This window comes from Dermacentor albipictus, chromosome 2, assembly GCF_038994185.2.
Source record: "Dermacentor albipictus isolate Rhodes 1998 colony chromosome 2, USDA_Dalb.pri_finalv2, whole genome shotgun sequence".
NCBI lineage: Eukaryota > Metazoa > Arthropoda > Arachnida > Ixodida > Ixodidae > Dermacentor > Dermacentor albipictus.
The window spans coordinates 94,398,438-94,423,975 of record NC_091822.1 but is presented as its reverse complement, the minus strand read 5'-3'; the positions used below and the strand labels follow the sequence as shown (position 1 = coordinate 94,423,975).

At 43.9% G+C, this 25,538-nt stretch overlaps 1 protein-coding gene across 9 annotated transcripts in view; it reads left to right on the top strand.

The window, feature by feature from the left end:
• Window positions 1–25,538, top strand: part of LOC135902695 (membrane metallo-endopeptidase-like 1) — a 360,170-nt gene that overhangs the window by 16,625 nt on the left and 318,007 nt on the right. The gene's annotated exons all lie outside the window — the stretch shown is intronic.

The following is a 25,538-nucleotide window of genomic DNA, read 5'->3' as shown; positions in this document are numbered from 1 at the left end:
GTGCAAGATTAAGAAACGTTGAGCGCTGTTTATATTTATGCCGCTGTTTATGGCTTCAAGTTTGTCTTCCTGTGTAACCTTTGTCTTACTTGAACAAGGAAATAGATCATTTTGTAAACATGTCCAAGTGCAAATGCTGTTCAAAGCTTCAGCGTTATTATACTCGAAGAAAATGTTATGGGCAGTTCTCCTGGGTGGGCATTCGTTCAGCAGTATATAGACCGTTTTTTCGTAGGCGCCGCCATATTGTGAACGCAGTGGCGCTGCCTATGAGCAGCGCCATACTGGCTTAGGTGAAAGCGGTGTTTTGCATGGCAGGTATACGCCCAGCGGTAGTTTCTGGCGTTTGTTTTCGCGGTCGCGCGGTCTTTTGAGTATGACGTGCGTCTTCTACGTGGTGGATAGTTCTGTGAGACGTGCTGAACTGGTTTAAGGCGTCATGGCCCGAATTTCTGCTGGCGTTGAGGTGGACGGAACACGCAGCGTGATATGTGCGCGCATATTCGAGTCTACAATCAACCTCGGAGATCAATTGTGTATTTCTGAATGTTCCAATCACTAACGTTACCTTATTGCAGCACTATCCTCTATTTCTAAGCTGCAGTTTAGGAGCCATGAAACATACGCGACGATCGTAACAGCATGAGCGTGGGTACCGTTCTGCTACGATAGGAGCTGTGATGTTGTACTTTGACAAGCGTTCAAACTGTTCGCTGCAGGTTGCATTGCGAGACTACTTGGTTCGATGGATGAGGTTTCCGTCCCTGAATAAAATAGTTTTGGCAAGTAATAGCAGCATACCTTACAGTCTGAATTACTACACTTGTCCAGCGAAGGGACTGTTTGCGAACTGCGCCAGCGTCCTAAGTAGTGGTAGGTGCTGGATTACATATATCTTTGTTCTATATACCGCATGGTCCAAGCATACGGCATCAGCGGTTTTATACATTTATAAACGTTGTGCGGCGTGACTACGCGAGGCCCTATTGCGGTGTTAACCCGTTTTCTCTTGCTTTTTCGAGAAAGAGGATGATAACCGTATTTCTTTTCGGTTGTGTTCGTTCCGTTCTCTACGACGCACTCACACGTATTACGGAAATTTTGTCATGAAAAATAGGCATCGCATTATTTTTATGCGATCTCTCATATATTATGGCTGTATACAGGCCAAAAAGCCAATGCCGAAGCGCACAGCTTATATACGTACCGTGCTGGTTCACCAACCGCAGTCATCGCTGTGTTGAGCAGCGCCATCGGCCTCATGCAGGAAGGCTAGCGTAGATATATGGTAATTTGAAGCCTACTAGACTTGAAATGCGCGAGAACGATGCCGGTGCATCACAAATATTTGATAGCGCCTGCCGCTTAGATGTTTCGTGGTTGCCTTAGGTGGGCTGTGCACGAGCATGCGCTCTTATGCTTTATGTTTTACTCCCTACGCCAAGCGATCAGATAGTGAGCAGATTTACCATTTCATGCTGCTAATACAGAGACACCGGTTTTCTTTGTTGAATTAAAACCGATATAAGCAAATGGTCCACAACACATACACACACCGCGACTGATAATGTACGTACACCGCGGCTGATAATACGCGGCACATTTTTGCGCCCCCAAGAGATATTTCCGCCTACTTGCCGATGCACCGAAAGGCTTCTCTGACAACCTGATATGAACGGACATGGCGTAAATTTCACAAAGATGTTTTAGATCGATTTCGATCTAAAACATCTCGAAATCGCTCTGCAGCACGCGACAGCAATACTTTCAAGCAGCGCTGCGCCGGATCGCCCAAGCCAGAGAGGAGAAAAGGCGCTCCGCGCGCCCTATCCTCCTCGCCCGATGAAACGGTCTATAGCCACAGGTGTAAGCTCAAAATTTATTGGTGTAAATGGAGCTTAGCTCCTGGCAAACCATTAGTAGGACTTTTTTTCTACACAGATGCCTACACATTTTATACATATTGGCAGGAGCGCTAGGAAACTACATTATACTTGTTGCCACAACCAAAGTGAAGTTTGGTAATAATAAGTGAAAGAAACAAACAGCATTCCACAATACTGATTCAAGTCATCCGGAAATGTTGCTAAAATTCTTCTACCCCCACTCCCACCATACACACAATTATACATCACACTGACTCTCATGATGTCGATCATGCTATGATCAACACTAGGCTCCACAACACTATGGTCAACACTAGGCATCAAGTGAAGAGAATTAGGGGATCAGAGGGCACAATTCCTTTTAGAACATCAAAGGAGCTTTACATTTATGTTAGATTCCAACTAACAAAAGAGCAGCTGGTTTGTGAGATGGTGACCGATGCATATGTGAGCTCATGACATTCTGTGCAGCAGAACGTTACGAATGAGGTGTTATGCGCACAAGTGCACTCTCATGCAAAATTACATCCTGCATTCAAACCTTGTGCAGACGTGCAAACCTTAGAGTATGAAAAACACCACATTCGAAGGCAGAGTGCTAAATTCGTCGAAAATTACAAAAAAAAACATCCGAATATTCATGTTTACTCTTCGTTAAAAGTTTCGCAGACTGTTCTCTACGGCTGCTGTAAACAGGCACCCTGTTTTTAGTCATAGTAACAATGATCTGTGGCGCAAACAAGGACGAATGCTTATGAAGATTATTCAAGAGTATGCCTTACAGTTTACATCTCTATCTAGTAGAGGAGGAGGAGGAGGAGTAAAAAACTTTATTTCCTGGTGGATGATGGATACGCCAGAGTGGAAGAAACTAGTGTACCTTTAACGATTGCTATTGCCAATGCCTGTGCACTAGCAGTTACATATATTATGGCAGTCACAGTTGTTTATCCTTACACACGCAATAATCCCACTGCAATAAAAAGTATGAGTTAGAAAAAGAAATACCGGGATAATGTTCCACATTTGCTGAGGGCAGCAGCAATGGCCAATAGCACGTGGTTGAAGGTACACAAATATTCAGTTTTCACAGAGCTTAATTATTCAGCAAGCAGTAAAAGCTATGCTGTGCACCCCTGCATGACCAATGCAATCTGTACACTTGAGACTGCTCTGAGGATGCTGCTTGGTACTGTTGGGTAGTTCCGCTTTGATTTTCTGCTACACAGAATACAGGTACTAGTAGCTTAGTATGCAATAATATGGAACTTGGAACACTGGTCATCTGCATATAAATAACGTAAGTGCAAATATAACGTAAGGAGAGGGCTATGGGTCTCGTAGAAAAAGAAGACAAATATTATAAGTATAATATGTCGCCACAATGAAACAGAAAGCAATGCATAGAAGTGGATAGCGCTTCCATGCCACCAATGTTCTTGGACAGGCAGTACTTCAGAAGAGCCTGCTACACATTCAAACAAGGCAAAGCCGCGTTGCCTCGCGTGTGTTTGAACACAGCTACACACATGGTAGCGATTCCAGTGTAGCTGCCCGGTGGTTTAGCTCGCCGCAGTTTCAAGTGCCAGAAAATATATAGAGAAAACTGCATTATAGCCTTGTCGCAAACAAGAATATAACGTCTAATGTATTCCGAGGCCAGAAACCACCGAAAAAAAATCTTGCATTATATTTATGCAAATTGGTACGCTGCATGACATGTTTGACGTGATAAATCTTTATGATGCACCAGTGTGCAGGGTTTTATAGGCAAAGTCAAATACATTTAGTGCAAATTTCACACTGAAGGTACGCAATAGCAGTAACCTTCAATCATATAGAAAGCGTTGCCTTAATGTTACAAGAAAAATTCACATTATTCAATCAGAGGCCTGTAAATTTTAGCATGCAGGGGCAGCGATGTAATGTCTATGTATACAAGTATTACCCATGCATTTCTTTTTTTCCAAAGAAATCAACTTCCCCGTCTAGGACTGCCTCATAAAAGATGAGAACTAAACCATAAGTGTTATCGTCACCCTAACAGGAAGACCTCATTTGAACTTCACAGTAAATAAAACCTCTGTTGATGGCAGCCTCCTAGAATGCTGAAACTTGCTGCATACTTTACAGAGAAATTAAAATGGTGCCACTTAACTGTAAAGCTATTCAGGACTGCAGCATTGTTGAACAGATCTACAAATGTCCAATTTCATGTGTAACAGCTTAATTGATTTGCTTGCACAACTTATCTAGTACCAATTACAGTTACTTCTCCTTGTGTAACATTTTCGACTGGTAGTCTACAATCGAATGACATCAATATATGAACTCGGAGAACCTTATTTGGCTTATATATTAACACCTTCGCATACTGGCACCGCTGCACTCTGTCAGATGTGCTGCAATAATGAAGGGATGCTTGTCCACCAGCACCCCCATGTCACTACAGTGATAATCTACACAGCTAAGTAGATGGTCATGATTCTGGTAGCAAAAAGCTGATGGAAAAAAATCCACTCACTTTGAGAGCAACAGTACTGCGATAACTTGTAAGAGATGGACCCATTGCAGGCAGCAGACCTCTTCTCAGCTCCAACAGGACAATAGCAACTAGTCTTACAGTAAAAGAAAATGAATAATTAGTAACGTCATGTTACTTAGTTCCTGCTATGTATGAATACAATCCAATTTCTATGCATATCTTTCTTTTTCTTTATTCAATACTGCAAACCTTGTACAGGTCCAAGCAGGGTGGGTTAATGGCAACAAAGCAATAATAACAAAGTTAAAAACTTCAAGTTGTGGCGAAAGGCAATAAAGAATCATTCCAGTCGGTTACAGTGCGAGGAAAAAATGAAAACTTGAGTAGATCTGTTCGCGCGAAAAATGGCGTCAGGGAGTTAGGATGATGATTGCGTGCATACCTCAACGTTGAAAGCGACAGATATGGAGAAGGGTTAATAGCTAAATCTTGATTCCAAAGCAAGAAAAGAAATTGCAAACGTAAATTTTTTCTTCTTTCTTCAAGACATTGCATATCGTTAATCTGCATTAATACAGCGGGTGAGTCATACGGGAAAAATTCAGAGTAAATAAACCTTACAGCTTTTTTCTGTACCTTTCCTAGACGGGTGATATTGCGTTTATTAAACGGGTCCCAGACAGCGCATGCATATTCAAGTTTCGGTCTAATTAGTGAATTATAAGCAGGTAATCTTATGCTAGGGTTTTTCTTAAAAAGTATAGTTTACGGAATGCGGAAGAGCACATGTTATCTATATGTAAATTCCATGATAAAGTATTAGTAAGTGTGACACCCAAGTACTTATATTTAGTCTCTTGCAGCAAAGGTGACGAACGTGGCTTGTAGTTAAAAGAAAGAGCTTTTTTGTGACAGAAGCGAAGAAAGACGGTCTTATCAATGTTAAGTTTCATGTCCCACCTTTCACTTCATTCAGACATCTTAGCAAGACAGGAGTTTAGAAGGATTTGGTCGTTAATTGAAGTTATTTTTTGAAAAAGCACACAGTCATCCGCGAACAACCCGATTTGGACATTCGGATCAAGTTCAGTAGTGGTGTCATTAATATATAATAAACACAATAATGGCCCCAGCACACTTCCTTAGGGCAGGCCACAGCGGACCGGAACGCAACCTGATTGTTGCTCATTAAGTGCTACAAATTGGTAGCGATTGGTTAAATAGTTTGATATCCACGTGATTAAAGTTTCTGGGAGGCCAATGCGTATGAGGTTAAATATTAGTTTGTCATGGGGAACTCTCGAAAACTTTACTGAAGTCAAGAAATATTGCATCAGTCTGACCGCTCTTATCAACACATGAAGCGAGTGAATGTATTAGTGTCACTAGTTGTGTAATTGTTGAGTATCCTTTTCTAAACCCGTGCTGGAAATTAGAAAGGACTGCGTGCGCATCTGAAAATTCATTATTCTGGTTGGCAATAATATGTTCGATTAGGTTACAACATGATGATGTAAGTGATATATTGGACGGTCATTTTTTAATAATGTGCGGTCACTTTTCTTGTGTATTGGCACAACCCTATCTTCCAGTCGCTCGGCAATTGTCCATGAAGTAATGAAATACGAAATAGAATAACTAGAAACTATGCAACCGATTCAGCATATCTTTTCAGAAACACGTTAGGAAGGTTGTCGCGACCACATGATGATGTAGTTTTTAAATTTAGTAACATAGGAACCACCCAGGGTATGAAATACAATTTGCATCACTGGGGTGAAACACTGCGTCATACGATGGACAAGCACCGGAATTTGAAATCACACTGTCAGAGTAGTCATTGAAGTGGTGCGCAATATCCCCGTGATCGGTAACCACAGAACCATCAACCAAAATTTGCGACACTGGTTTTTTTTTAAACTTATATAATTCCAAAACTTTTTTGGTTCCTCTACAAAGAAATTTGGCAGCACTGTACTAAAATAATGTTCTTTCGAAGAGTGTACTGCGCGTGCAAGACCTTCTTTTAAATCCTTTAAATGACCTAAATGCAAGGGCTGTTTCTTTAATCTTTTTATCTTTCGCTTTAAGTGGATTATTTCACGCGTCATCCACGGCGTTTGTGTACGAACAAATTTACGTTTGCTCGGCACAAACTAATCTATACAGTAGTGGCCTCTTCTAACTTCTTGCTTTATGCTTTAGTAACACAACCTAGTTATTCTTGAAATACACTCTATCATGATAGCATTCGCATGTCTTGTATGTCGAAAATTTTATTTTTTCGCAAACGATATGACATTTACAGCTTGCTTACTGACACGAATGCCTTGACTGCCCTGACATCATTGGAAGCAAAACGTCTTGCTGCACCGCAAGCAGTTGCACCAAGGAAACACATAGCAGAGCAGCCAGAGGAAGTAACTTTTTTTGGTAACTACAATAGAAACGTGCATGCAAGCAAGAAAGTAACGATTACACGTAATGAGCAGTTCCGTATTCTAACGGAAGTTCTTGCCGTATCGAATACAGTAGGCTCTCAAGCCCGTACAAGCGTGAATACAAGTGCGCAACTAAATACAGCTTTATTCTACGCTTTCAACGCAATTGAGCAAGAGGTTAAAAGTGTCGCACGGAAAATTACGATCGCGCTACCAGCGAATTCGATCTTAAAAGATAGGTGATCCTTTTTCCTATTCGTGCCTATTCGCGCGTCATTTTTGCCCTAAGGCGCTGCTGACTGGCGTTTTGAAACAATATTCTGTTTGCGACGCTGGCTTACCATACATCATTTTAACACTTACGTTATGCAAACCAAATAAAACGGGTTTACCTGATCAGCAAGTTACCAGCGCGCGTAGACTGTTGAACATCCGCTGAGAGCAGGCTATCGCGTGTGCAAGCGCATACGCGCACCCGAACACAGGAGAACTTCTTCGATGCCGCAGCGCGCACAGTTTTGCAGACCAAGGGAAACACATTAAGTGCAAATATGCCCGCGCTATGAGGGCAGATGACGAGCACGCAAGCGTACATCACACAGCTACAAATTCGGGACTTTGCCAATTCAAACATGCCGAGACTCAAGCATCCATCGTTTGTGTTCTTGGCTGCCGATGCGTCAATCTCGCTTCCTTGGGGCCTTGCTCCGCTCTTAAGTACAAATCAAGCCATATTTACTGTAAACTAACCATGTTTACAACATGAAATGATTACAGCCGGCTGACTGCACATGCGCAGCTTTGTCTACCGCTCCTTTGATCGGAAGCTCCGCGGGCGCTGCCCCAGATGCCGCACTCTGTGAACACGTGCTGGTGGTTGAGTTGCTTAGGCATGATTACAAGGAAGGCGCCAAATAAAACAACAGACGAAGGAAGGAGACACGACACAACCACGTAGGCGCACTAACAACTGAGTGTTTTATTTCTTGACATAGGAATATATAGCTGCTGTCAAGGATCAAAACAACAAGAAGAAACAGGGCCGTCATCTGCATCGCACAAAGAAGCCACGACGCAGAATAACTTCTAAGTGTCGCTCCCAAGATACGCCAGTTCCATTGTCGAAATAGAAACTGAGGCTTCACTGATACAATCATCACCACGCTTCTTGATCTTCAGCGCTTCCAATATCTCCGTTGTCAGTTGATGATCATCTCTGTTCAAAACGCATGTTCTATCAAAATCTGGAATGCACTTGTGAGCCGTACAATGCGCACTTATATGACTGGAGAGCTGGTTTTCCATCTCATATCGATGCTCATGCAATCTGTCATTCAGAGATCTGCCCGTTTGGCCTACATATGATGAACCACACGACAAGGGAACCGAATAAACTACTTTCTTTACACATCCGACATGTTTCTGCCCATGTGTTTTTGCGCACACCTGTTTATTTTCCCGATGTCCTGCGTTCACCTTGGCACACATCAAACGAAGACGTTTCGGAGCGGAAAATAAAACCCGAACACCAGCTCGTTTACCTACTTTTTTCAGATTGTGAGATATTCTGTGAACATATGGAATGATAGCACACCTGGTTGCAGAGAGTTGTTTTTTCATCCAATTTATTTCCATTCATTTATCCTTCCTTTATTTCAATTAGTAAGTACAACTTATTTTCCCTATGTTGTCCTCGGTGTCTTTGTTTGTTGGCTTCTTATGATATGGCCAGGTTGAGGGTATTATGAGGTCAGGAACGTTTCGGAGTGATTCGCCGAAAGCCTTTCTTCTCGCGTTTCCTGCCTGAGAGTGGCTAAGACTAGGAGGGCAAGGAGGGACTACGGCAGGGACCGGACATGACGGAAGGTTGTCTGTATAGAAGGAGGAAATTCGATCAGTATGCGGCAATGTGAAAAGTCAAACAGGATGCGGATACAGACTAAACGCACCAGCTGTCTCGGTGTTGCTTATAGTGCAGGGACTGCTGGGAGGACTTGTTTTCGAACGCCGCTGTGAGGCACGAGGTCTTGAAATCTGCTGCTAGAGGCTACTCCGAATTTAGTAAACTGTTAATTTGGTGTATCGTTGCCGATGCATCGCTTCATCAGAAGTGCCTGAATGAATAAGGGCTTTACGAAAGGGAAAGCTGCATCGCTAATTGTATAGCAAAAAAAAAGGCTATCGCGCTTGTTCACAAAATATGAAGCGACCGGTACTTCTCAGTTATTAGATACATCATGATTACGGTATTTGTGCTAGCCACAGAGATAGCTTGGCTGCGTTTTACCTATCAAGGGAAATATCTAGATGCTAGAAAATTACATAACCTCCAAGTTGTGCGGGATTCTCCGGTTCGTTGCCAGCAGGATATTTGTCCGCGTCCTTTGCAAGTAGCAGCAACTAGCCGATCTCACAATATTAATTCGTATAAGAATGGTTTGATGAATGCGTGGTAGCACGCATCTGTGGCAAATCGCTAGTCTACACCTGCATGCTGATAACCGGCCACCACCACCAGCACCGCCATAATGAAAAAATTCCGAAGACGCTTACGTACAACTTAAGAATTATTTCTAGAGATGAATAAGTAAGAGATTTACGAAAGGAAAATCTGAATCGCTAATTTCACAGTAAATAAGAAGAAATGTCACGGTTGTTGTGAAACTTTGAAGCGACTGGAATTTCTGAGTGATTACCAACATCGCGATAACAGCATTCATAGTAGCCACAGGGATGGATAGGCTACGTTTCACCTAGGACAGGAAAAATATACACGTTAGAAAGCTCATACCTCCCAGTTGTGGCGAATTCTTCTGGTGCTTGCCAGCAGGATCTTCAGAAGTAGCCACTTTCGAAGCTACGACGCTTGAGAGCTCGAAGCTTCTCCATGGCCAGCCGCTCGACATCGTTCACGTTCAGTGCCATGGGAAGAGAGCACCTGCGAGAAAACGCACACGAGCACTTTCAGTGGTACAGACAAAGCAAACAACCAAAGAGCACCGTGGGCAGCCACAGAATGAAAAAAAAAACTAGCGCTGCGACCGGTGCGTACTGACCCCCTTACCCAATCAGAAAGGGCAATGAGTTGAGGGGAAAACTCGTCCCTCGTTTTTAATGCGAAACTTTCTTGCCTCTTCCTTCGACATTTCCTCTGCTGCTGTCAGGCACGCCGCTTCGGGGAAGGGGGATTGTCCTTGCGTGTGCATACATGACAGGAATGAGTCAGAGAGGAAAGGCGACGCTAGAAAGTCGTTTTCACCCCACCGAATCGAATGTGCGCAATGGCCTTTGGAGCTCCTTGGCCGTCGGCACATTAGCCACTTGACACCTATAATTATCCGTGACTCTTCTCGCGAACATTCCAGAAACAGCAGCGCTTCCCTTTCTACAAAGGCGCGACTCCAGAGAGGACCTAAGTAGAACTGTAGGAAGGTGGGAAGAGAAGACGCAGTTCCCATACAATGGTCGGGGAGGGGGGTTACATGAGAATAAGCTCATGTTCGAGGTGCAGTAGGGTATTTTGTAACCATTTCTGAAAATAAACGCCGTACACAAATGTCAAGCGGAAAAGGCATTGATTAGAGTGACAGGGCCCAGCACTAAAGCATCTGGACTGCAGTGACGGGGCCTGGCTGTATTGAAGCTTCATTATCTTATGCTCCATTCAAATAAACATATTGCCATGCTAGTTTATGGGCGAGCATAGAACAGTTCTTATGAACCGCAATCTTGCTTTCCCTGTATCCATAATTGTGTCATCACCGTGTTCGACCATAAGTAATTCCGCTATCGAATATATGGCAAATGACTACTTGAAGTTGTCCGAGTTAAGACATGGAAGAACCTAGCATACAAAATAAAGGAAGAAGTACTTCGCCAAAGCACTAATACGATATTTCTTACGTATGAACCCTATTGATTTGATGCCTGTGTTCTTGCTTGGCGGTAGGTTCTTTGCGGTTTGATAATTAATGTAAATGGTGACATCTGTGAAAAATCGCTAGTCTACACCATCGGGCTGATAACCCTTCACGAGCATCGCCATTATGAAAACATTCCGCGTAGGCTTCTGTGCAACTTAAGGATTTTTTTGTAGAAATGAATAAATAAGAACATTAGGAAAGGGAGAGCTGTATCGCTAAATTTATAGAAAAAAAGCTATCGTGGTTACTAACAAAAAATGAAGCGACCGGTACTTCTCAGTTATTAGCAACATCACTTTATGTTATTCACGCTAGCCACAGAGATGGCTTGGCTACGTTTTACCTAGCAAGGGAAATATCTACATATTAGAAAATAAAAACCTCCCAGTTGTGCTGGATTATCCGGGTCGTTGCCAGCAGGGTCTTTGTCCGCGTCCTTTGCAAGTAGCAGCAATTAGCAGATCTCGCTTCATTAATTCGTATATGAATGCTTTGATGAATGTGTGGTAAAACACATCTGTGACAAATCGCTAATCTACACCAGCGTGCTGATTACCCACCACCTCCTCCAGCACCCCCATTATGAAAACATTCCGCGTACGCTTCCGTGCAACTTAAGAATTTCTTTCTAGAAATGAATAAATAAGAGCTTTACGACAGGGAAAGCTGTATCGCTAAATGTATAGAAAAAAAAGCTATTGCGGATGTTAACAAATAATGAAGCGACCGGTACTTCTCAGTTATTAGCAATATTACGACTATGGTATTCACGCTAGCCACAGAGATGGTTTGGCTACGTTTTTCCTATCAAGGGAAATATCTTCATGGTAGAAAATATTTACCTCCCAGCTGTGCGGGATTCTTAAGGTCCTTGCCAGCAGGATCTTGGTCCGCGCTTTTTGCAAGTAGCAGCAACTAGCAGCAACTAGCCGATCTCAGAATAATTATTCGTATAAGAATGGTTCGATGAATGCGTGGTAGCACACATCTGTGGCAAATCGCTAGTCTACACCTGCGTGCTGATAACGGGCCACCACCACCAGTACCGCCATTATAAAAAAATTCCGAAGACGCTTCCGTACAACTTAAGAATTTCTTTCTAGACATGAATAAATAAGAGATTTACGAAAGGAAAAGCTGAATCGCTAATTTCACAGTAAATAAGAAGAAATGTCACGGTTGTTGTGAAACTGTGAAGCGACTGGAATTTCTGAGTGATTACCAACATCGTGATAACAACATTCATAGTAGCCACAGGGATGGATAGGCTACGTTTCACCTAGGACAGGAAAAATATACACGTTAGAAAGCTCATACCTCCTAGTTGTGGCGGGTCTTTGCCAGCAGGATCTTCAGAAATAGCCACTTTCGAAGCTACGACGCTTGAGAGCTCGAAGCTTCTCCACGTCCAGCCGCTCGACATCGTTCACGTTCAGTGCCATGGGAAGAGAGCACCTGCGAGAAAACGCACACGAGCACTTTCAGTGGTACAGACAAAGCAAACAACCAAAGAGCACCGTGGGCAGCCACAGACATGGCATGACATGACAAGAACTTTATTTGAGTCCTGAGGGACTGAGACCTCGGGGAGCCAAACCGAAGGCTCGCGAAGATCAAGTCGGTGGCTCCGCCCACGATGGAACCGGAAGATCAAGTCCCGCGGCAATGTCGTGGGCCCTCTGGACAGCCTGGAGTTGAATGTTGAGATTGCTGCTCTTGAGAGAGTCCTGCCATTGTTCTTTCGTGATGGGTGGAGAGGCTTTAAGGGCTGGGCACAGCCAGAGCATGTGGTCAAAGGAGCATGAGTCATGACCACATTTGGGGCACGACTGTGAGTGTTCAGGATCTATCCTGTGAAGAGACCGAGGAGTGGGATATGTACGGGTTTGCAGGAGTCTTAGTGTGGTGAATGAAAAAAAACTAGCGCTGCGACCGGTGCGTACTGACCCCCTTACACAATCAGAAAGGGCAATGAGTTGAGGGGAAAACTCGTCCCTCGTTTTTAATGCGAAACTTTCTTGCCTCTTCCTTCGACATTTCCTCTGCTGCTGTCAGGCACGCCGCTTCGGGGAAGGGGGATTGTCCTTGCGTGTGCATACATGACAGGAATGAGTCAGAGAGGAAAGGCGACGCTAGAAAGTCATTTTCACCCCACCGAATCGAATGTGCACAATGGCCTTTGGAGCTCCTTGGCCGTCGGCACATTAGCCACTTGACACCTATAATTATCCATGACTCTTCTCGCGAACATTCCAGAAACAGCAGCGCTTCCCTTGCTACTAAGGCGCAAGTCCAGGGGGGACCTAGGCAGAACTGTAGGAAGGTGGGAGGAGTAGACGCAGTCCTCATACAATGGTCGCGTAGGAGGGGTGACATGAGGAGGCAAAATGACGGTGGTTTCGGGGAAATTGAACAAGCTCATGTACAAGGTGCAGTAGGTTATTTTGCAATCTGCACTTTTGGCGTTTTGCAATTTTGCAATTAGGGTATTTTGTATTCTGAAAATAAGCGCCGTACAGAAATGTCAAGCGGAAAAGGCATTGACTAGAATGGCAGGGCGCAGCACTTTAACATCTGGAGTGCAGTTACGGGGCCTGGCTGTATTGAAGCTTCACTATCTTATGCTCCACTCAACTAAACATATTACCATGCTAGTTTATGCGCGAGCATAAAGCAGCTCTTATGAAGCGCAATCATGCTTTTCCTGTATCCATATTCCTGTAATCACCGTGTTCGACCAGATGTAATTGCGCTGGCGATTATATGGCAAATGACTACTTGAATTTGTTGGAGTTAAGACATGGAAGAACATATCATCCAAATTAAACGAAGATATTTCGCCAATGCACTGAGATCATATTTTTACGTATGAACCCCATTGATTTGATGCCTGTGTTCTTGCTTGGCGGTAGGTTCTTTGCGGTTTGATAATTAATGTAAGTGGTGACATCTGTGAAAAATCGCTAGTCTACACCATCGTGCTGATAACCCTTCACCAGCATCGCCATTATGAAAACATTCCGCGCAGGCTTCCGTGCAACTTAACGACTTCTTTGTAGAAATGAATAAATAAGAGCTTTACAAAAGGAAAGGCTGAACCACCGATTGCATAGTAAAACAAAAAAACCTATCGCGGCTTACAAAATATGAAGCGACGGGTACTTCTCAGGTATTAGCTACATCATGATTGCGGTATTCACGCTAGCCCCAGAGATGGCTTGGCTACGTTTTACCAAGCAAGAGAAATATCTACATGCTAGCAAATTAATTACCTCCCAGTAGTGCTGCATTCTCCGGGTCGTTGCCAGCAGGCTCTTTGTCCCCGTCCTTTGCAAGTAGCAGCAACTTGCCGATGTCGCAACAATAATTCGTATAAGAATGGTTTGATGAAAGTGTGGTCGCACACTTCCGTGACAAATCGCTAGTCTACACCAGCGTGCTGATAACCCGCCACCACCTCTAGCACCGCCATTATGAAAATATTCCGCGAACGCTTCCGTGCAACTTAAGAATTTCTTTCTAGAAATGAATAAATACGAGCTTTACGAAAGGGAAAGCTGTATCGCCAAATGTATAGAACAAAGAGCTATCGCGGATGTTAACTAATAATGAAGCGACCGGTACTTCTCAGTTATTAGCAATATTACGACTATGGTATTCACGCTAGCCACAGAGATGGTTTCGCTACGTTTTTCCTATCAAGGGAAATATCTTCATGGTAGGAAATTACTTACCTCCCAGCTGTGCGGGATTCTTCGGGTCGTTGCCAGCAGGATCTTGTTCCGCGCTTTTTGCAAGTAGGAGCAACTAGCCGATCTCACAAATTTAATTCGTATAAGAATGGTTTGATGAATGCGTGGTAGCACACATCTGTGGCAAATCGCTAGTCTACACCTGCATGCTGATAACCGGCAACCACCAGCAGCGCCATTATAAAAAAATTTTAAGGACGCTTCCGTACAACTTAAGAATTATTTCTAGAGATGAATAAGTAAGAGATTTACGAAAGGAAAATCTGAATCGCTAATTTCACAGTAAATAAGAAGAAATGTCACGGTTGTTGTGAAACTGTGAAGCGACTGGAATTTCTGAGTGATTACCAACATCGTGATAACAGCATTCATAGTAGCCACAGGGATGGATAGGCTACGTTTCACCTAGGACAGGAAAAGTATACACGTTAGAAAGCTCATACCTCCCAGTTGTGGCGGGTCTTTGCCAGCAGGATCTTCAGAAGTAGCCACTTTCGAAGCTAGGACGCTTGAGAGCTCGAAGCTTCTCCATGGCCAGCCGCTCGACATCGTTCACGTTCAGCGCCATGGGAAGAGAGCACCTGCGAGAAAACGCACACGAGCACTTTCAGTGGTACAGACAAAGCAAACAACCAAAGAGCACCGTGGGCAGCCACAGAATGAAAAAAAAAACTAGCGCTGCGACCGGTGCGTACTGCCCCCCTTACCCAATCAGAAAGGGCAATGAGTTGAGGGGAAAACTCGTCCCTCGTTTTTAATGCGAAACTTTCTTGCCTCTTCCTTCGACATTTCCTCTGCTGCTGTAAGGCACGCCGCTTCGAGGAAGGGGGATTGTCCTTGCGTGTGCATACATGACAGGAATGAGTCAGAGAGGAAAGGCGACGCTAGAAAGTCGTTTTCACCCCACCGAATCGAATGTGCACAATGGCCTTTGGAGCTCCTTGGCCGTCGGCACATTAGCCACTTGACACCTATAATTATCCGTGACTCTTCTCGCGAACATTCCAGAAACAGCAGCGCTTCCCTTTCTACAAAGGCGCGACTCCAGAGAGGACCTAAGTAGAACTGTAGGAAGGTGGGAAGAGAAGACGCAGTTCCCATACAATGGTCGGGGAGGGGGGGTTACATGAGAATAAGCTCATGTTCAAGGTGCAGTAGGGTATTTTGTAACCATTTCTGAAAATAAACGCCGTACAGAAATGTCAAGCGGAAAAGGCATTGATTAGAGTGACAGGGCCCAGCACTAAAGCATCTGGACTGCAGTGACGGGGCCTGGCTGTATTGAAGCTTCATTATCTTATGCTCCACTCAAATAAACATATTGCCATGCTAGTTTATGGGCGAGCATAGAACAGTTCTTATGAACCGCAATCTTGCTTTCCCTGTATCCATATTTCTGTAATCACCGTGTTCGACCATAAGTAATTCCGCTATCGAATATATGGCAAATGACTACTTGAAGTTGTCCGAGTTAAGACATGGAAGAACCTAGCATACAAAATAAAGGAAGAAGTACTTCGCCCAAGCACTAATATGATATTTATTACGTATGAACCCTATTGATTTGATGCCTGTGTTCTTGCTTGGCGGCAGGTTCTTTGCGGTTTGATAATTAATGTAAATGGTGACATCTGTGAAAAATCGCTAGTCTACACCATCGGGCTGATAACCCTTAACCAACATCGCCATTATGAAAACATTGCGCGTAGGCTTCTGTGCAACTTAAGGATTTTTTTGTAGAAATGAATAAATAAGAACATTAGGAAAGGGAGAGCTGTATCGCTAAATTTATAGAAAAAAAGCTATCGTGGTTACTAACAAAAAATGAAGCGACCGGTACTTCTCAGTTATTAGCAACATCACTTTATGTTATTCACGCTAGCCACAGAGATGGCTTGGCTACGTTTTACCTAGCAAGGGAAATATCTACATATTAGAAAATAAAAACCTCCCAGTTGTGCTGGATTATCCGGGTCGTTGCCAGCAGGGTCTTTGTCCGCGTCCTTTACAAGTAGCAGCAACTAGCAGATCTCGCTACATTAATTCGTATATGAATGCTTTGATGAATGTGTGGTAAAACACATCTGTGACAAATCGCTAATCTACACCAGCGTGCTGATTACCCACCACCTCCTCCAGCACCGCCATTATGAAAACATTCCGCCTACGCTTCCGTGCAACTTAAGAATTTCTTTCTAGAAATGAATAAATAAGAGCTTTACGACAGGGAAAGCTGTATCGCTAAATGTATAGAAAAAAAAAGCTATCGCGGATGTTAACAAATAATGAAGCGACCGGTACTTCTCAGTTATTAGCAATATTACGACTATGGTATTCACGCTAGCCACAGAGATGGTTTGGCTACGTTTTTCCTATCAAGGGAAATATCTTCATGGTAGAAAAGATTTACCTCCCAGCTGTGCGGGATTCTTAACGTCCTTGCCAGCAGGATCTTGGGCCGCGGTTTTTGCAAGTAGCAGGAACTAGCCGATCTCAGAATATTAATTCGTATAAGAATGGTTTGATGAATGCGTGGTAACACACATCTGTGGCAAATCGCTAGTCTACACCTGCGTGCTGATAACGGGCCACCACCACCAGTACCGCCATTATAAAAAAATTCCGAAGACGCTTCCGTACAACTTAAGAATTTCTTTCTAGACATGAATAAATAAGAGATTTACGAAAGGAAAAGCTGAATCGCTAATTTCACAGTAATAAGAAGAAATGTCACGGTTGTTGTGAAACTGTGAAGCGACCGGAATTTATGTGTGATTACCAATATCGTGATAACAGCATTCATAGTAGCCACAGGGATGGCTAGGCTACATGTCACCTGGGACAGGAAAAATATACGCGTTAGAAAGCTCATACCTCCCAGTTGTGGCGAATTGACGGTTTGCAAAATAGTGAGCGCCGTCTATCGTACAACAAACGAAGCTTGAGCGCTCTGGGTGCGAGGGTGGATGGTTAGACAGCGTGTTTCGTTTGTAGGCTTGCGCCCATGCGACAGCGACTTTCCGTGCGATCTTTCATCCAGCGGCTGCTGTAAAAAAATTATTGAAGACGACGTCTTTCCGTGCCAGTTTTCGGACGCTGCATGGACTTCCGACTTGACCAAGTGTAACATCCAAACTGACTGTGTGTGGCGCCATCTAAACTCAAAAACTTCGACCGTTCGTCAGGCGCATCGATGCTGGGCACTGAAAGAAGAAATATATGTCAAGAATATCAGAGTGAATTTAGACACTGGCGATACCACTATCGATCTGATGAGAGCGATGTGTCTACCGTCGATGAAGAGTGGATTTTACGTAGTTTCCGCGTGGTTTGACAAAGCAACAGACAACGTCGTTGGAGCCCACTGTCAATGTGTCGCCGGGTGAGCACACTTGTTTCTATATCGGTTTGTTGTGCAAGACATGGGGGACATTACAGACTTGAATATTAGGGGATGTAAGCCGCACGAAACCTTTCGGAGACGCTAATTTCCGGCCGTATAAGAGAACCCAAAGCGAGCACCAAAAAGCACGAAAGGCCAACAATAGAGTTTGCCTTCCTCAACGCTTCGGTGTGGCTTGCGTCCCCTAATCTAAAGCTCTGTATGAAAATTGATTCTTTCATCCGCGTGCTGTGCTGTTCTTTGTCGATCTGCAAGCTCTTGCACAGCGTTGAACGAGCTGTCGAAGCAGCCGCAGCCCACACGAGAAAGGGAGGTCATCTTGCCCCGCGAGTAGCCGGCTTCGAGAATCCTGTAGGTTTTGGGACGTGTACACATCTGCTACAGGCGTAGGCTTAAAAAGTGTGCCATATATTTTAGAATATTGACAGTTCTGTACAGAGGGCAAATACGCAAATGTGAACGCTTGGACAGGGAGATTGATTTCGTCCGGTAGTGTGAAGATCGCGAAATAACGCGAGCGACACCAGTGTGCAGTCGCACGCTCTGTCGGTGTTCGTCTGTATTGAGTTTATCACTTTTCCGGCAAACGCGCACGCATTTAAGGGTGTCCCGAAGCTTGCAGATCGAAACAAGCAGCAAGTAGGACGTTGAAAGTTTGTACCAAGAGCAGCGAGGTAGCGCAGCTTGTGTGCCGTCGTGGCATCTCTGCGTGGCAGGTGTCATGAGCACCCTTGGCAGACATCTGTTGCATGCCACCTTTGCAGCTATTTGTAGAGGGCTTCCAAATGCATGCACTCCAAATATTCAACGCAACACGAAATGGCCATACCTGTATATGTGTTTGTGATCATAGTATTTATGCTTTACATCAGACGTCATATCTTTGCCTGTATCTTTTATCATTATCGCATATATTCATCTATGTTTGGCTTGCAGCCTGAGTGAAAGCTGCCAGCATGTGGCTGCGGCGTTGCTCGCAGTTGCGGAGAAGGCAGCTCACAAGACTACCTGCACCGACGTACCCTGCAGATGGTTTGTGCCTTCAGAAGGTGTGCAATGTATTGTATTATTCCAAAGAAGCATGGTGTTTTGCAGTTTGAACTCGCTTCAACATTGAGTGTATGCTTAGACCTGGGTGTTTCAAATCACTCATGCTCTCCAGCCTTAAAAAACCAATTTATTTCACTGGACACTACAACAGGGCAAACAGTGAAGTCGTGTTGCAGTTATAACGCACCATTTCTTGAACTCGTGTTTAATAATGCACTATGCTGCCTGCTGAACTCACTGAAATACAAGGTACCTTCCTGCAGAGACACAACACAATACTGAGCACATATAATAGAAATGAGTACATAAAGTTACATTGGTAATATACTGCATCTGTTTTATTCCAGCCAAGACGCCAGCTCCAAGGGTGCCTCTGAAAGAAATTCCCTTCCAGCGACACTTATTAAATCAACCGGCTCGCACGAAACGAAGGAGGGATTATAGCCCCACCAGCAACTTGCTGCCATGTGGCGATGTGGCTGCTCTGGGAAAAAAGCTACGCACTTGTTTCCCTACTCTGCAGGTATTGCGCTACCTCGGCACAGCAGAATGCGCTCCTAAGAGAGAAATGGACACAGTAGAGCCCAAGATTGCAGATGAAGATAACCTGTCAGACACGCATGTACAGGGCGTAATAAATGCTCATCTGAAATCTCTGCCAGCCTTAGATGGTGCCGAGCGTGAAGCTTTACGCCTTCAGACTTTAGGACAGGCAGGTAACAAACTGTGGCATGCTGCACGCACTGGTCGCCTAACTGCATCCATGTTTAAACGGTTTTGCCGTTGTGTCAAGCCTGAAGGCTTGCTAAGGACAGTATTCTATCCAAGTGGTAAAGCAATGTCAGAGGCAATAGCATATGGACGGAAGCATGAGAAGGATGCTGTTGATTTGTATGTGCAGCTCCAGCAAATGAGAGACACAAATGTGCAAAGCCATGAAACTGGGCTGCACATTCATCCGCAGTATCCTGTTCTGGCAGCTTCACCTGACAGAATTATTGTTTTAGATTGAGCAGAAGGTCTTTTGGAAGTTGAGTGTCCCCTCTCGAAGAAGGGCCTTACAATTGAAGAGGCAAGTAAGGACAGAAAGTTTTGCTGTGCCCTTGAGGAAGATATTGAAGTAGTACTCAAAAAAGATCACCCGTATTACTTTCAAGTGCAGGGGCAAATGGCTATCACTGGCCATGCATGGTGTGACTTTGTAATTTGGAGAGAAAATGAGCAAGCAGGTGAGCCAAACTGCATTCACATACAGAGGATATATTTTAACAGTAAATTTTGGGAAAGTGAAATGCTGCCAGCCCTGCTGCATTTTACTAAGTGGGCATTTGTGCCAGAGCTAATAACAAAGCGTGTGAAACGACTGGGCACCCTTTATTTAAATGGACAGTATGTTTCATACAAGAAATCGCAACAAGGTTTCTATGTTTGCAAGCCTGGAAATGGTCTTGCAGTGACATTACGGAGGCTGAAGTGAATGAAGCTGTAGTGCCAGGATGTGTGGTAGTTTGAATTTATGGGGTTTTACGTGCAAAAACCACAATCTGATTATGAGGCACACCGTAGTGGGGGACACCAGAAATTTGGTCCACGTGGGGTTTGTTAATGTGCACCTAAATCTAAGTACATGCGTGTTTTCGCATTTTGCTCCCATCGAAATGCGGCCACTGTGGTCGGGATTAGATACCGTGACCATGTGCTTAGCAGCCCGAAACTATAGCCAGTAGCCACTAAGCAACCACGGCAGATATGTAAATAGTTTAGCTTAACTTCTTGGGGGGAGGACATAGGGGAATAAAGTTGCACGTTTGGCTTGTTCATGCATCATATTGAATGCCATTGGCATAGCGCAAAAAAGATGGGGATAAGAGGCGCAGAAAAACATAACACATGCAGCGCTAACTTTGAACAATCGATGTATTTCCAAGATAAGCAGTACATATGTCGTACTCCGGAAATGTCAGCAAACGCAAAAAACACAAAACATGCACGACAACGGCAGGCTCATGGTAGGCTATTATCATGTGCGCCAAAGTTCTAAATGTTTTGTTGATAATACATAGCCATGTGTGCTGACGCATGCATCAGCAAACCTTTCATAGTATTATCAACAAAACAATTAGAATTGTTGCTCATGTCATAATAGCTTACCACAAGCCTGCTCTAGTCTCATGTTTTGTGCTTTTTTCGTTTGCTGACATTTCCGGAGCATGTGCCCAGCGACGCACGCAGTGGACGACATATGTACTGCTCCTCTTGGAAATAAATCTATTGTTGAAAGTTAGTGCTGCGTGTGTTATGTTTTTCTGTGCCTATTCACCTTTTTTTGCGCTATGCCAATGGCATTCAAATGGAACATGGTGGAAGGAATGTATGCGGGGCAGGTGTTTGTGTAGCATGCCACCACATCAACATGACAGCAGTGCCGCAGCATTGCATCTGAAGGTTGCAAATGTGCCTAAGTAATCTCAAATGTTAATTCGAGAGTTATTTATTGCTTTGAATGTACACACATTGTTTCATACATAGCAGGCAACTCTAAAAAGGCTAGAGCGACTTCTCTCACGGTTTGCATTCATGACCAAAAAGTGCTTCGCATATTAATGAAAAGGTATGGCTACATGTCATTTAATCTAATGTAACATTAAGATTATTGTGTTCCTCTGTTGTGCAATATTTACTATAAGTGTACAATATATCCTCTGTACATGAATGAAGTGTGCCCGTAACTGGTACTTCTTAACATGCCGTCTTCTTTTAACTATATTGTGCAATATGTGTAACTATTCCTTTACCTTTGCTTCCTAAGAGCAGCTCTTGAAATTGCAATACTGTCCTTTCATTTCTTCATAACAATCACCCCTTGCACGCTGCTGTGTCGTAGTAAGCTACCTATAGATAGTTATTCTATTATTTTATGCTTCTAGTCTTGGTGTGTATTTGTGTCAATTTAGCGATACTAATGGCTTTGTGTGTTCACTTCCTCTTCATCTTATCATCCATACAATGCTGCTTGCCTGCAGAGTAGTGCACTTTCACTTGCAAAACACGGAGATTCTCCTGTTCGACTACTTGCGGGAGGGACTGACTCGCAGTACTGTAGGGCATGTTTTGCACCCCTTTAAAGTAAGCACTGTCGTGGCTACACCAATGTGTGCGTGTGGTTATGATGCCTTTCAATGTTGTGCAATGATTACTTTTACTATTTACCGTAGCTCTTGACAGTCCTGTTCAGTTTATTCATAACAATCACCCCTTGCACGCTGCTGTGTCGTAGTATGCTACCTATAGATAGTTGTTCTATTAATTTATGCTTCTAGTCTTGGTGTGTATTTGTGCCAATTTAGCGATACTAATGGCTTTGTGTGTTCACTTCCTCTTCATCTTATCATCTATACAATGCTGCTTGCCTGCAGAGTAGTGCACTTTCACTTGCAAAACACCGCGATTCTCCTGTTCGACTACTTGCGGGAGGGACTGACTCGCAGTACTGTAGGGCATGTTTTGCACCCCTTTAAAGTAAGCGCTGTCGTGGCTACACCAATGTGTGCGTGTGGTTATGATGCCTTTCAATGTTGTGCAATGATAACTTTTACTTTTTACCGTAGCTCTTGACAGTCCTGTTCAGTTTATTCATAACAATCACCCCTTGCACGCTGCTGTGTCGTAGTAAGCTACCTATAGATAGTTATTCTATTATTTTATGCTTCTAGTCTTGGTGTGTATTTGTGTCAATTTAGCGATACTAATGGCTTTGTGTGTTCACTTCCTCTTCATCTTATCATCTATACAATGCTGCTTGCCTGCAGAGTAGTGCACTTTCACTCGCAAGGCATGGTGATTCGCTTTTGTACCACTTGGCAGGAATATATACCGAAGAGGTGGGCTGTGGAATACGACTATTTCAATTGAGCTATTCCTGTTCAAGTATTTCAAGATTAACCAAACCTTCTGTTAGTGTTGCTGCTGTTCTGAAAATTTTTTTTGCAGCAATGCAGAAACAAAGTAAATAATGCAATACTTGTTTTAGGTTTTGTCGCAGTAGCCTACATGACAATCTGTGAGTTTTGCTTGTATTATGTCAGTGTAGTAGGAGTTTTATTTTTAAGCTACGAGCACCGATGTTTCCAAGGCAATTTGTACTTAACATAGTCAACATACAAGCATGGTGCGAGTACTCCTGCTATACACACATGCATCCATATTTGATTATTTTATGCTCAATACGATTATTCGAAGAATTTGATATTGGCCCACTACTAATGTTCAGACATGTTGAAGACTCCTTTTACTGTAATCTTTGTTAGATCTACATTGCATCTTGTATTTATCTGGTTTTCTATTCATTGGAGCCAGTTTCGTGTTTGTAATAAAGAAAGTGCATTGCCTGTTACTCTGGTCATTTATGTAAACGTGCTTTCCTGCAGAGTGGTGCATTTTCCTGTGTAAGGTTCTGTCATTTGGCCTGGGCTGCTGTTTACCAGAGGCGTTTATGGTATGCATTTGTAGAATGTAGTCAGGCTTCTGCGCCTGTATAAGGAACTTATTCCTGCATTAGTGCTTGACATTTATTGCTAGAGATATGCTTATTGGCTCTGAGAACTCATTCTGGAATACAATGTTAGGCTCACTGAATATATGCGAGTCAGCTCCCGTCACAAACCTGAGTACACAAGTGCATTGATAGTCTCGCACAGTTACATACAGTGCAACGATTTCGGGATAACACACAATTACGAGCCGCTGTGTTTAGACATTTGAAGTTTATTTCCAATGACGAGTAGCATATGGAACAACAGTCGTGTACAAGATTGAAGACAAAGTGCAGAGGCTGCTTGCATGTTCACAATAACTGATATCTGAGAGCAAGTGAAAACAATATTCTCAAGAGACTGCTCGTACAACCACAGTCACGATAAATTCAATCGGGTATCACTTCATCGGAGAACGCACATGCGTTGGCTTGGAGTATTTGCTATCAACCTGAAGCAGGGCCATGTATAAATTATCACCAGCATTAACATTCTGTTTGCACTTGCAGTTGAAAGCATTGCGTTGCTGAACTTTATGAAAAAAATATGGGCCCGCAATTTAAATTCTGCTGCCTGCACTTGCTAGAATTTTTGTCCAATGCAACACTTTTCGTAGTAATCAGCTTAAGTTTTTTCATGAAGGCACTTCTGTGTTTTGCATGCATTTCCATAGGCAGCATCAGAGTTCATCTTGAGGTAAAAAAAAAGCCTAAATTCTGGGGTTTTAGTGGAATTATGAGGCATGCTTGTGGTGGGGGACTGCAGAATAATTTTGACCTCTTGGGGTTAGATACAGTGCAACATTCATCACACGAATGGTACACGAGCGTTTTTTGCATTTCACCCCAGTTGAAACGTGGCCGCTGCAGCTGGGATTTAATCTTGACATTGTGCCTAGCAGCGCAACACCATATACACTCAGCCACTACAGCTGGGCTGAGCTAAAGCCTTCTCTTAAATCTAGTCTTAAATCTGCCAGCTTTATATTTCACTTTAATTGTAACCCCATCTCTCTGGTTGCTTGTGTGTTCATGTACTGCACCTTAAGGTTTCAGTAGACCGCACTGGAACCTGCTCCGAGCTCTCGGGGCCGGATATCACCTGTTTCATTCGCGTGTGCAACGAACAGACTGGACAGCTGGGTTGTCAAGAAACAAATTACACCTCCTTTATTCTGCGTCATTATCTATAGTCAAAGGTGGAAAGGGTTAGTAACGGTGAGGGGCAGGTACAGCCTCCCTGATTTTTAATAATATAGCGCGAGCGTCGACTGAACTGCTTATAACTGCTTATAACGGCGATAAGCGTGCAACAAGGCGAGAGTTCGCGCACGAGCCTTGTTGCCTTGTTGCACTCGCCTTGTTGCACGCTCTTTTTGCACGCTTATCGCCGTTTTAAAGCGCTCACCAGCAGTTCAGTCGACGCTCGCGCTATATTATTAAAAATCAGGGAGGCTGTGCATGCACGTGGCAATCGTGCGTGTAGATAGCGCATGTGCTTTCATCAGACATGATATATCACTTGGTGATATTCAAGGCGCCCCGATGCTGGGGGCTCATGCGAAGATTGGTCTTGCAGTGTCTGATCGTCGCCCTATGGACGGTCTGGAAGGGCTTCCATTTCTCGGGCCCCCATGGGGTCTGCTTGATCGAGCCGTACTGTAAGTTGTAGGACTGAATACGAGCTCCTGGCTGGCTGGTAATCCGGGCGCTTAGCTGAAACAATATGGTCGGCATGCACAAAACGTTCTTCGTTATTCACCCTCACTGTATACGTGACGGCACTAATACGGTGCGTGATGGTGCCTGCTAACCAAAGAGGGTCGCCCGGACGAGTTCCTTTCACTCACACCTCGTCACCTGCTGTGAACTCGTGCCATATTGACCTTGAGCGGGCAAAAGTGGGCTGACGAGATTCAGTCTTCAACTGGTTAATCAGCTCCAGGTGCAGGAGGCTAAGACGTGTTCTTGGGGCCCGTGTCAAAGGCAACTGAACTGGTGTAATCCCTGTTGATGCGCAGGGCGTGTTCCTGTACAGGAACAAAAACTGATCGACGCAATGCTGCA